Source organism: Sciurus carolinensis, chromosome 1, assembly GCF_902686445.1.
Source record: "Sciurus carolinensis chromosome 1, mSciCar1.2, whole genome shotgun sequence".
In the NCBI taxonomy this organism is placed as follows: Eukaryota; Metazoa; Chordata; class Mammalia; order Rodentia; family Sciuridae; genus Sciurus; species Sciurus carolinensis.
In genome coordinates, this window is record NC_062213.1 from 76,295,616 (window position 1) to 76,308,983 (window position 13,368).

At 38.4% G+C, this 13,368-nt stretch overlaps 1 protein-coding gene across 2 annotated transcripts in view; it reads right to left on the minus strand.

The window, feature by feature from the left end:
• The window catches only part of Fam110b (family with sequence similarity 110 member B), a 144,496-nt gene that overhangs the window by 79,754 nt on the left and 51,374 nt on the right, over nucleotides 1-13,368 (minus strand). For both annotated transcript variants that reach the window (XM_047529257.1, XM_047529249.1), the window contains one exon: nucleotides 4,371-4,420. The gene's annotated coding sequence lies outside the window, so the exon portion shown is untranslated. The remainder of the gene's footprint in view (nucleotides 1-4,370; nucleotides 4,421-13,368) is intronic.

A 13,368-nucleotide genomic window follows, 5' to 3' on the forward strand; every position in this document is an offset into this window, starting at 1 on the left:
AAATGGAACCCTCTGGCACTGCTAAGGGAAACCCTGACAGTTTCCAGAAAGTTACTGAAACATTTATCCTCTGACCCAGCAATTTCAATCACAGGTATTACTCAAGAAATATGGAAACATATATCTGAAAAGACTTACTAAACAACATTTGTAGGAACTTTATTCAAAATGCACAACAATACAAATATTAACAGGAAAAGAGATAAATTAATTGTGGTATATGCAAACAATGGAATACTGCTATCAGTGAAAGGGAATGATCTGCAGATAAGACAAAGAAGACAAATCTTAAAGACATGATACTGAAGGAAAGGAACCAGCACAAAGAGCCACTGCTGTACTATTGCACTCATATAAATTTTAAAAAGATAACAACTGATTCATGAAGACTGAAATCAGATCAATGATTTCTTCCAGAGCTGGTAAAGTGGGAATTAACAGGAAAGGTGCAAGACAGAATTTGCTGGGATGACGCAAATGTTCTATATCTTAATGAAGGTTATTTATTATCTGAGTGTCTTTATTTGTTAGAACTTGTTTATCTGCACACTTAGTATCAGTGAATTTAATCTCAAAACACTTTATTGTATTAAAAATGACTAATATAGTATGGTTATAAAGTTTTACTAAAGGTTTTATTCCTGATCTGATCATTCTAGTAAGTTATTTTAAATTCTTTTGAATCTTTATTTATTAGCAAACTACATATCTATAAACAGATGATGACTCTCAATCCCATATTCACTTATAACACTTGAAATCCATGCAACAGTATCATAATGTGCCTTGTATTGAGATTACTTCATGAAAATTTGAGAATACGTTTTCTATTCATATGTAGGCTATATTATAAAATTTATCACTTAATGGATGTTTAAATTGTTAACATCCACTTAAGATAGCTTTCTTTAATGTTTTCAACTAATATTTTAACTGCTTAGCTTTTACATAGTCAATGTTTCTTTTATTTGTGTCATGTCTGTAATAAAGCAGTTTTCAGGAAGAAATCAATGTATATTTTATACAAATAAAATATATGCAATAATACATATATATGTGTATTTATTTATTTATACATATTTCACTTTTTTTCCTATTGATTCCTATATTATTCCTAAACTCATAAGCTATGTTTCTTGAGGTTAAAAAAGACTTAAAAAAAGAATCTTGGTGCCAGGTATGGTGGTGTACACCTGTAATTCCAGTGATTCAGCAGGCTGAGGCAGGAGGATCACAAGTTCCAGTCCAGCCTCAGTAATTTAGTGAGGCCCTAAGCAACTTAGTGAGATGAACTTGTCTCAAAATAAAAAATTAAAAAAGGGCTGGAGATGTGGCTCAGAGGTTAAGTACCCCAAGGTTCAATCCTTAGTACCAAATAAATAAATAAATATCTTAGATTTAAATATCTGTTGTATTTCCTACAGTTATAGGAATTGAGGTAAAATTGCTTAATTTCACTAAGACCCAGTTTCCTCATCAATAAAAACTACTGATGTCACAATAGCTATTTCACAGTTTCAAAAGAGGAGGGGAGGTAAGAGCTGTTCTCCTTGCAACTAAGGGGTTGTCTTCTCTGTAGAGAATTTAAAAACAATAAAAAGACACCTACTGAGAATTCTGTTTTGTCACTGACAAAACAGCTTCCCTGTTGGTAAACCTTTCCAAGGACACTACATAAAATATTCAAAGCAAACAGGGGGGCACCACCCCTGAGTGAAAGAGGAGGAAAAGCAACACAGGCCCCAGGTGAGGCCCAGGAATAGTAAGCCCCAGGGAATACTTTTCAAATGTGTGGCCCCATGCTGGAAGGCATTAGCCATTCAGTCCCTGCAGCCAACCCATGAAATAGACTCTATGCTTACCATTTTATGGTGGAGGAAAGTGATGGAGAAATCACTAACTTCTCCAGTCAACCAATGGTAAGTAGAACTGAGGGCACACTGGCAGTGAACCCCAAAGAAATTCCTCTGAACCAAGAAGCCACAAGGTTGTTTATAAGCTACTGGGCCTTTCCAGGGTCTTAAGAAGGTGACTAGAAAGAGGTTGGGTGTGAAAGGGGGCATAATGATTTTTAAAAATTTGTTTCAGAGAATTTGGATACTAACAGTTGATTTGTAGCAGTATAAGAAATACGAAAAATTTTAAAATAAGAAGAAATAAAGAATGAGAAAAATTATTAAGTCAAAAAATACCTTAAGAAAATAAACTATAGTCTAATTTACCAGAGTCCAGGAAATAGAAAAGAGTGGCCCTGCCAAAAACATTATACTCAGCTGCCTAAACATGCCCTGTATGTGTGGGGTGCATATAAACATGTGAATCTAGCTTCACTCAGGTCCCTCTACAAAAAGCGCCACACGTCCTTATCCAAGTCAGTGGCATGTTCCAGGGGCCATCAGCGGTCTGGCCAGGAGAAGGAGCTGCCTGAGGGGACCTGTGAGCTTGCCACCACCCGGGGCTCTGGCCAAGAGGGGCAGGAACCCACCACCAGGGCCCACAGAGGGGAGTAGAGCCCTACAGACTGCCCACAACCAGGCTGCATGGCAGGGACACCAGTTGAGTGTGTTTTCATGGCAATGAACTTGCCCTTGACCACATGACGTAAATAAATCAAACAGTAATTAGATTCTGCAGCATTTCTGTCACCCTCATTTACCAACTTTAGGAAAGAAAGACAGCCCATTCCCACTAAAAATGCAAGCTTCCTCACTCTGAGCCTGTGTTCTCCCTCAGCCCCTAAAGTGCAAGACTGCCAGGAGAGAACATGCACCAGTTCATACAGTCAGGGTTCCAGACTGTGTGGCAATACCCTGCAATGATTCTTAGAGTGGGACTGAAAGATAGGGGCAGAGGGGAGGGTGGCTGTCATTATCACATTGGAATGTATGTTAACCACCAAAAGTCCACCGAGAACAAAGCATCAGTTCAAATAAACTTTGCATCAATAAGAAAATTTAATTAACCTATCAAAAAACAAAAACTGTCGAGACCACAGAGAGAGACACACACACACACACACACACACACACACAGAAGTACGTAAGCCTGAACAAACTTAAGCTCTCATCTGACTTTAGTCAAAGCAAATCCAACCTTCACTTTAGGCCATAAACATGTCACCATGGGAGATTTATAAGAGAAGCCTCAGCAGACAAGTGAATTATGACTTCATGAATGTTTTAGTTTTAAGTGTTATCTAGCTCTATGAAAAATGCAACCTAATACTTAGGTTCACATAAAATGTCATTGTATTCTTTTTGATGTCTCTGATTTACATTTCCCTACATTATGCTTCTTAAGATGAATACATTTTAATAAAGTGTAGAATTTGAAATGTTACCAGAAAGCCAATTAACACCTAAATTTTAATTTTTTAAAACATTAGCTAACTTTTAGATGGATTCATCCTGACAAATTTTAAAAGCTAAAGTATCAATTATTCCAAAATTAATGACAAAATTTTTAGCTTAAAAAAGTTAAATATTCTATTCTAGGAGTTGGCAAACTTTTTTGGTAAAAGGCCAAATAGTAAAAATCTTATATCTCACAGCCATAATCAAGATGTGAATGAATGATCTTGTCCATGTGCCAGTAAAACTTCATTTTCAAAGCAGTGAGCTGGATTTGTCCCAAAGGCCATTTTCTGAAATCCCTGAGGTAGATTAGAGTAAAAGAATGTGTAGAACTCTAGTCTCTAATATATATTGAAAATTGAAACTTCAGAGTAAAAAAGAACCCAAAATAAGCAAATTCTTATATACAACTATATGTTAGGTATGGGCAAAGTTTCTCTCGAGTTTCTGGAAGTTGCTACTTTTTATCAGAAAACATAAGATTTGAGGGTGTCTATGATTTGAATATGAGGCGTCTCCTGAAAAGTTCATGTTAGAGTTAGACAATGCAGGAATGTTTAGAGATGAAAAGATTAGACTGTGAGAGCTGTAGCCTAATCAGTGGACTAATCCACTTGATGGATTACTAATTTTAATGGGTTACTAGGTGGTAACTGTAGGCAGGTGGGGCACAGTTGGAGGAAGCAGGTCACTGAAGGGATTTGTCCTTTGCTCTTCCCCATCTCTTTGTCCTTGCTGCCATAAATTGAGCAGCTTTCCTCTGCCATGCCTTTCTATCATGATGTTCTGCTTCACATGGGGCCCAAAGCAATGAAGTTAGCAGACCCAGGACTAAACCTCTAAAATGATAAGCCCAAATAAACTTTTCTTCCTCTATACTGTTCTTGTCAGTCATTTTGGTCACAGTGACATAAAACAGACTAATATCCAGTGCACATTAACAGGTGTCAATGCTGATCAATTCTGTAGTATGTCCCGTGTGTGACTTGAGATGGGTAAATAAAATGTGCTACTTACAAGAAGTGCTTCATATGACCAGGTTTGATTCTCAACAGGTCCAGTGCACCCTGAAAAGAAAAAAGTCATTTCTGTCACTTAAGAGTATAATTGATTCACTCAACTTCAAAAGACCACTGAAAATATCACACATTGAAAAACACAAAGCAGTACAGGGAGCAGAGAAAAAGCACAATGTGTCCTTCTCAAATGACACAAAAGCATGTGTGTTCACAGGCTAAAGGAACATTAATTAAAATGTAATCTTCAGATCAGCAATGGCAACTATTTAAATACCAAGAAGGAGTATAACCCCAAATGGAAGGGAAAAAGAAAGGCAAAAAGACACTGCATCATCTAAAAGAGCAAACCTATTCAAATGAAGTCAGTTAAAGCAAGATTCACAGGACAAGACAGAGGGGGACACCTATCTATGTTATAATCTACTCGTATTTTATCATATGTTTTGCTAATATTGCTAATTAAAAAGCCAGAGTATAGACTAGAGTTTATATTTTTATACAGTCAATTATGCTATCTTACCATCTTCAGGAGTTGCAATTTTGAGGTGCATTATATAGTCACCTTCACAACATAATTAAAGATGACAGCGCTCTATAATAAATATAAATGAATGTGAAGGATTTCCTGTTTTGCGGTATAAATTCCCGATGAAATTAATACTTGATTACAATTTTTTGAAGGAAAAATACAATTTGGTCACAAAGAGATCAAACAACAATAACAATAAGACTCCAAGAACCATACATGGGCTGGTCAGATTTGACCAAATGCTCCAGGTAGGTCAAGTAAATGGCTGCTCTGGACTTTGGGTACTACAGTTTTCGGTATAGTCAGTGCATACACTGAAATTCTGCTGCCCTCTGACCTTGCTGTTAACAATCCTGGATGACAAGTCCACTATGGCTGCCTAGGGCTGCTGACCTCATTAGAGTAGGCAAACTATGGGAAACCCAAGATCCCAAAGGCTGCTGCCTGGAGTCTTTTCTAGAACCAGAGAGGGTAAAAGTAACTACCTCAGTTCCCAAAGATTTCTTCCACCTTCTGTATGATTCTTCTCAAAAAAAGGTACAACTTAGAGAATTTAATAGTAGTAATTCAATACCAGATGGAACAGCCCATCTGATAATACTGGATAGAAAAATGGAGAGAAAAAAGAACTGCAAAGGTGTTACTAAATAATGTTTAAGATACAGGAGTAAATATATAACTAGCCCCCCAAAGAAACTGATAAACTAAAGGAATTACTTCTATAAAAATAGATCTATCTACATGTAGAAGTCTTAAAAATTCCTCACCACCTATACAGCTAGACATTTGCCCAAGATTCTATCACTATGCTCTTCATGACTGTGCTCTCTTGAAGACACAAAAACCTCCACAGCCTTTCTTCTTGGTATAGCAACCTGGGGGGAATTCTATTAAAACTGAGGTCAAACCACGTCACTCCCACATGATTTCCCATCACCTTCAAGCAAACATAAAAACCTCCAAATGGCTCAATGGTTCTTTCCACTCTGGCTCCCAGTGAACTCTTCGACCTAACTACCAGCAGCATGACACCATTCCCTCCTTCACTCCGTAAACCATAAGAGTTACCCACCTGGTTGCTCTGGCTGCACATGCCAGCCACCCTCTGCTCCAGGGGCTTTGTCCTCTGAAATGCCTTTCCCACAGAAAGCTACAGGACTCACCTACTGCCCTGTCCAGTCTTGACCCAACTATCCCATCCCGGTGAAGCCTTTCCTGGCTCCTAGCGCACTGGTTTTCTGTGATGTGTAACGAACTCTGCAGCCTGAACCAACATCATTTATTAATTTCATAGTCTCTGTGGGCTGAGGTCCAACATGGCTCAGTTGGATCCTGTGATCACCTGGGCCATCTTCTTTTCTGAAGGCCTGGGGTCTGCGTACTTGGAGAATCAAGCTCCTTGCAGCTAAGAGACTGAGGCCTACTTTTCAGATCCTGGAAAAGTTATAGTCATAGTCCCCAGTCATATGTGTTCTCATAGACCCTTATAAACATGACAAGACAGCAGCAGAATCTCTACCCCACCTGCTGAGATGGGGCCTACCAGAAGGTCATCCAGTCACAGGAGTGATAGCCCCACATCTTCACCATGCTAGACAGGCCTGTTCACCCCAAACAAGAACTATCTAGAATACTGCCCACGCTACCCTCTCTAAAGCTGCCACCCCCACCTACCCTACAATACAGACACCCATCCCTGTCCCTGCTTTACTTTCTTCTACCATACTTGTTACCATTTGAAATACTAAATATTTTATGTATTTTTCTTCTGTGTTCTCTGCTTCACCTCGGTAACATAAAGTCCCAGGGAGATAGAACCTGCTGTCTCTCTATTTACTGCTGTATCCCCAGCCTCCAGAACAGTGGCTGGCTCAGAGACGGTTCTGAATATGTGTGGACTTGAACCAGTGCATTAGTTACTATGTCGGCTTGCCTTAAAACCATCAGGACCTCAGCATCTCTGACTGTGCTGCTAAGTTGCAAATTTCTATGCCCTTTATTTACTGTCACCACGTTGCATCAGAACTTTGTTTAGTCCCAAAAGATGAAATTAAATGTTATCCTTCCCATGGTAACAAAGAGATACAGTTTTATTTTCACTTAAAAGTTCCACGGCAAACATGGAAAATTTTACCCAACTATGTGGTTGAGCACGCCACACAGCATATTTGGAAAACCAGCATTTTAGGACTTATGTAAAAACAGATGTATTCACTCTCTGGTTCCCAGGCTCACAGATAATTTTTGCTGAATTTTATTTTTTTTATTTAAAAAATTCTTTGGTGGAACAGTAGAAGGAATTAGGAAGTAAGTGCCCAACTTTCTTTGAATACTGACTCCAATAAAAACCACCAGTATATGATTAGGTCTGTGATTCCAACAGAGAATAGTATGAACTTCAGAAACAATGAATATCCTATCACTAGAGTAATCAATACTGTGGATCCATTATCCATCTCATTTAAAGGAATGCTGCTTCTTTGCAAGAGGTAAAAGAGAAGGCTAGGCCAAATGCCATGAACATGAAATATCACTCCTTGTAAAATACATATTTGGTATGCATTTTAACCTATGTGTCTCTGGTTAACAACTTTTTTCAAGTGACTTTAAAAACCACAAATGTATATTCACTTAAATACTCATAAACCCAGCTGCAAAAGCAAGTTCCATAGAATAAACTGATGATTAACCTGATAGCATACCTGATAAACACATGCCCCCCCACCTCCAAAAGTACCCAAAGACTACCTAAGTGGACTGCCCTAGCAACTGCAGGTCCTGAAAGACAGTCTAATTTTTCTCTTGTATCTTGTTTATGCTTTCCCATTCTATTTTACCAGCACTACTACTATTAATGCAATTCAGGAACATAATATGTTTCTAAATCTCCCTTGTCACTGACAGATGAACATTCATTTCTGAACTGCTTGACAGTTTCTGTGTCTGGCCTCTTCACTCTCAGCAAACACATAATTTCCAGGTTAATCTGCCAAAAACAATGATTTTGGCAAGTCACTCTCCTCTGATTATAAACTCGGGTGGCTCCCCACGGCCCAGCTTGTCAAGTTCATTCCTTTTCCATGACCTCATTGTCATGCTGTTGACCTAGGTTAAGCCCTTAGCCTGGGCCAGTTTGGTTTCTATGTTAATTACAAGACTAAATAGTTGACTCCAGTTCTCATGTGGCCACCGCTAACCCAGGGGTGAGTAGCTGAAAGATACAGATCAATAAATGAAAATCACAAACATCATTTCTCAGCCCTACCAATGACAATTTAATAACATCTTCATGTGCAAAGGACAGAACTGCTTTTCTCCCTGCAGAAACACAGTAAGGTTAAGAAAGAAAAAAGTCCACAACGCCCAGTCTTCATCAACTCAAAGAGACAGTGTTACAGTCATATGCCACATAATGCCATTTCAGTCAATAACGAACACATATCTGAAAGTGTCCTATAAAATGAAAACGGACCTGAAAAATGCCTATCCACTAGTGACCTTGCCACCTTTTTCAGGTTGTAGCACAACGCATTATTACTCACATGCTTGTGTGATGCTGGTGAAAATGATGTGCCATACTGCCAGTCACTGAAAACTCTAGATGCAATTGTGTACAGTATATAATTCTTGATAATGATAATAAATGACTCTGGTGGTGGTTTATGTATTTACCAACTATACTTTTTGTCATTATTTTAGAGTGTACTGCTCATTGAAAATGCAAAGTTTTTCAATATGCAGTGTTATGCCAGTAGCGGCCTCCTACATTTCCTGTTTACTGCGTCACCTGACTACATCAAGAGGTCACGTCATGTGTCTGACCTTTGGGTAAGCACGCTCTGTGATGCTCACACAACAGAATCACCTATCAACACAGTTCACAAAAAGGTCCTGTTATTCAGCAACCTGTGACTGTGTAAGCATCGGGGTAAATCTGGCATCTCCCAAGCATCCTAACTGAATTGAGGCAGAATTCTCAAATGGCCTCAGGACCTCCCACTCTCCTCCCCACAATGGTAAGTATCAGGAATTTTAATTTTACTCTCATGATTAAGATATTATATAGCACACTGGCTTTCAGGTAGGGAGATTATCTAGATGAGCCTGCCTTAATCCTTTGACCCTTTAAAACAGAGTTTTCCCTGGCTTGTCACTGAGGAGAAACCAAAGACATCTGAAGTTCCAGGAGAGTTTGACAAGGGATGCTGTTGCTGGCTACAACATTCCCAAGATGATCCATATGGCTCAGAACTGCAAATGCCTTCTAAAAGCTTCTAGAAATTAAAATCAGTCCCTAGCCAACAGCCAGGAAACAGGAACTGAGGCCCTGCCAACAACTTGAATGAGCCTAGGAACAGATTCTTCTCTAGGGCCTCACCTGAGAACATAGATTGGCCAGCACCTTGACTGTTTGACCCTGAGGAAGGATCCAATCGAGTGGGTTCCGGACTCACATTCTTTCCTATAAGCCTACCCTCTGTTCTCACAAAAATACTGTTATCCCAAAAGCACAGCATTGTCCACTCTCTGCACAGGCACAAACATGCAGCTAACAGGTAGAAAAGAGAGAAAAGCGTTAGAGGCCTTGGAGGAAAAGTCTATCCTTCCTACACAACTATGAAATCTGGGAAAAAGGAGAATGTGAAATCTGTTATGACAATGACTGGTTTTTAGTCTGTCTTAATAGACTATTTTAAAGATCATAATGGGTAAAGTACTTTTCTCAAAGATGTTAAAATGGGAATCAGTCCTTCTGTGATATTTGATTAATGTTAGTATCAATAATAAGAACATCAAAAATATAATTTACTCAGGTTTCCATGAGGTGAAGCTAGAAAAGTGTTTATCTTTTATTCATCAAAACATTAACTGATTATCCATTATAGATATAAGATCCTTTGTAACAGTATAAAAATTCTATGGAATGCTCATAAAAATTCACAGATTATTTTAAGGAGAAACATTAAAGAATGGTTTGTTTGCTGCTTTTTTGAGAGTACACATTACCTACTAAAATATAAATACTCTGTATCTAATTTTTCCATAAGCGAATTTACTATTATTTCATTTGTGGATCCCTGTTCCCTGTCTATTCTATAGCAGGCATTAACAAAACATTGAGTCCCTCCTCTGTGGGCACATTTTACTTTTTTTTTTTTAATATTTTTTTAGTTGTCCATGAATCTTTTTATTTTTATTTATATGTGGTGCTGAGAATCGAAACCAGTGCCTCACACATACTAGGCAAGCACTCTACCACTGAGCCACAATCCCAGCTCTAGGCACATTTTATTAAGAAAGAGAAAAATAAACCTATTAGGAACTGAAACAAGTAATTTCAATCAGTACAATATTAGTGGTATGGGTACTGTTTAAGGTTCAATATAGTGTGGGAATTCTGTGTGATGTTTTTATCTTCATCCTTCCATCCATCCATCCATCCAAGACTATGATAAAACCTCTGATGTAACAAAGAGCAGTCCTGACACTTGTATGTGTCCAAGGTTCATGACAAACTACATTTTTTAAAAAGGAAAACTAGCTTTCAAGGAAGATTTCTATTCATTGGCAGCTTAAATATGGAAAGCAATTGACAGTTTCTAAATCTGTTACCATTAAGTTTCCTATCTAGATATCATGAAATTTTGTCTACATTTGCAAAGGATGCTATTTCACTCACTAGTTTCAAAAGTTTCCAAAAAGAAAGTTGTATCAAAACCAGTCTAACTCCTCACATAGTATATGAGAATTCTGGACATGAATCAAATGCACCAAACCTTTCATTCTTGACCAAGCAATGTGAAATGACAATTACTGCTTTTTTTTGGTACCAGGGATTGAACCAAGGGGCACTTAACCACTGAGCCATATCCCCAGACCTTTTAAAATTTTATTTTGTGACAGGGCCTCGCTCAGTTGCTGAGACTGGCTTTGAACCTGTGATCCTTCTGCCTCAGCCTCCTGAGTCGCTGCGATTACAGGCATGCATCACCACACTTGACAACAACTATTCTTGAGAAGACAGAATGATTAATAGAAAGTGTTCGATGTTATGGTTTAGGAAAACATAAGCACAGGCACACACATATGGTGCTGATCATACTAGTCCTGAAGGGAAATAAAAATCCTAATCCCTATTATTTTACAATGATTTTTTCCCCAGTGAGAAGTTTACTCATAATAATAATCTGTGTCTTATTTTAAGACATTTATTTTTTAAAAGGCTGAGACTGATTCCTCACACAAACTGTCTTCAGATCCACTGCTGAAAATTATTCTTAAAAGAAATTTCTTAAATTCAGCATCAGATGTTTAACATCTGCTGTTTGCTAGACAAAGTCAGGAATGCAAAAACATGGGACTTGGAAGTAACAGCCAGGTGATGATGGCATTGATCAAATGCAGAAAAAAAGTGATAATCGTGGCCCAAACCCTTCAGTGATTTATATATCAGATGTAAAAATGTGGCTAATAAACACAAAAATAATTAAAAAGTAAGAACACAGCTAGATGCAGTGGTGTGTTCCCATAGTCCCACCTACAGGGAGGCTGAGGCAAAAGGATCACTTGAGGCCATGAGTGTGAGGCCAGTGGACAACACAGAAACCCCATCACAAAAAAAAAAAAAAAAAAAAAAAAAAACTATATATACACTTAGAAATAATTTAGATAAATAATTAAGATGACACTTTATGTTCTTACACAATTTAAAAAGGCAGAGGGCAGAGGGAAGGAGGGGCAAGGATAGATGACAGAATATACTCAGATGTGACACCTTGAGACCTGGTGAGGAAGGGTGGCAGATAGAGGTTGGGGCCTGGACCCCTCGAACAAAGAGAAACTCCTCTGTTGGGGTGAAGGTGTTCAGGATCAGCAGGATGATTACCATGGTGAGGTCAACGTTAAAATTCCTTTTAAATAAAAGATCCAGCACCACCAAAAGAACCCCACAAAACCTGTGCTGAAGGAACATTCAGTGCTTCTATTTTTATCCTCACAATATAAATGGATGATTCTCCTAAAAACGTTTGCAGATGCTTCTGAAAGGGATTAAGTTGGGGGTGGGGGAATGCACTGCAAAATACTGTCAGCTGAAGGACACACTGCCAAGGACTGACTTTGCCTATGCTGAATTATGCTTATGCACCCTACAGTTTCCGGCAGGGTTTGATGATAATTAAGCAAGTATTGAGAATCAACACTGAGTTTCCTCAGCACACACATAACCCCAGGAATGTGAAATATGAAGCTTTCATGCTAGTAACTTCTAGAGAAGTTGGAAGAGAGTGAAAGAAGTTAATATTTAAATTAAGTCCTATTTTGACATTTATCTTGTATTTTTTTTTTTCAAAATTCACATATTGGTTACCAAGCACACTCACTTCTACACGAAGAAACTAGTTTTAAAAACCCTAAAATCTCAATATTCTTCTGCACTTTCAGTAGCACAGAAGAAATCCTCATGTTTTACAATAAATTAAATCATTTACCAAAAAAAGTACACTATGCACAAAGATAGATTTCTTATCTATCTTATTATTTGATAATGAGTACCATGGCAGATTTACACACACACACACACACACACACACACAGGAACACATACACGCACACACACACAAATATACATATAGGAAGAGCACAAGGGGTTGTAGAAAATGGGACAATCAATTACAGTCCCATGGGGTCCACAGTGCCTCTGGTCATCCACTGAGCTTCAGTGATTAGAACCCCAGCCCTGTCCAGTGGTCATCAGGGCAGCCACTGCTCAAGAATGCAAGAACAGGAAGAGATCATCGTGCAATTCCCAGAGGAAACAAAACTGGCACACTCCAGGAATAGTTCATATATAACTACAGTTTATGAAAACATCCCATAACTCCAAACCTCGACTACACACATCCTCACCAAACACAAACCACAGAGCCAAAGCTCCAGGTACTTAGATACCTACATCTGCTCTAAGACAGGCTGAGGCTCCATAACTAGCTCACCCATCCCTAAGAATTATGAAATGACTTGATATTCTACAGAATGCTACTTCACTGCCTCCAAAAATTATAGAGTAGCTCATTCTTCTTGTATAGTCTTCACTATTGCACAGGAAAGAAATCTACTGAGTTTCCATTTCCTGCTTAATTAGGTTCACTCCTAGGATACTATATCAGTATTGTTTGGAAATGCCCTCTACCATTATTGATATTTTGTTTTCATAACTCTTCCCACCCACTTTCTTTGCTTTCAAAATGTGTCAACAGAAGTCAACACTAGCTCCAGAAATCTGCCATACATACACATGTAACAGTCTCCTCAGTTTAAGACATGAGACCTTAAAATCTATGTACTATGTGTAAGTTCTCTGCGGTATTTGTAAAGTCACAAAACACTGCACAATTGGACTATGATCACCACAGTAAATAGTGACCCTCCTCCCCCGCGCCCTCCAACCATCACCATCATCAGCAGA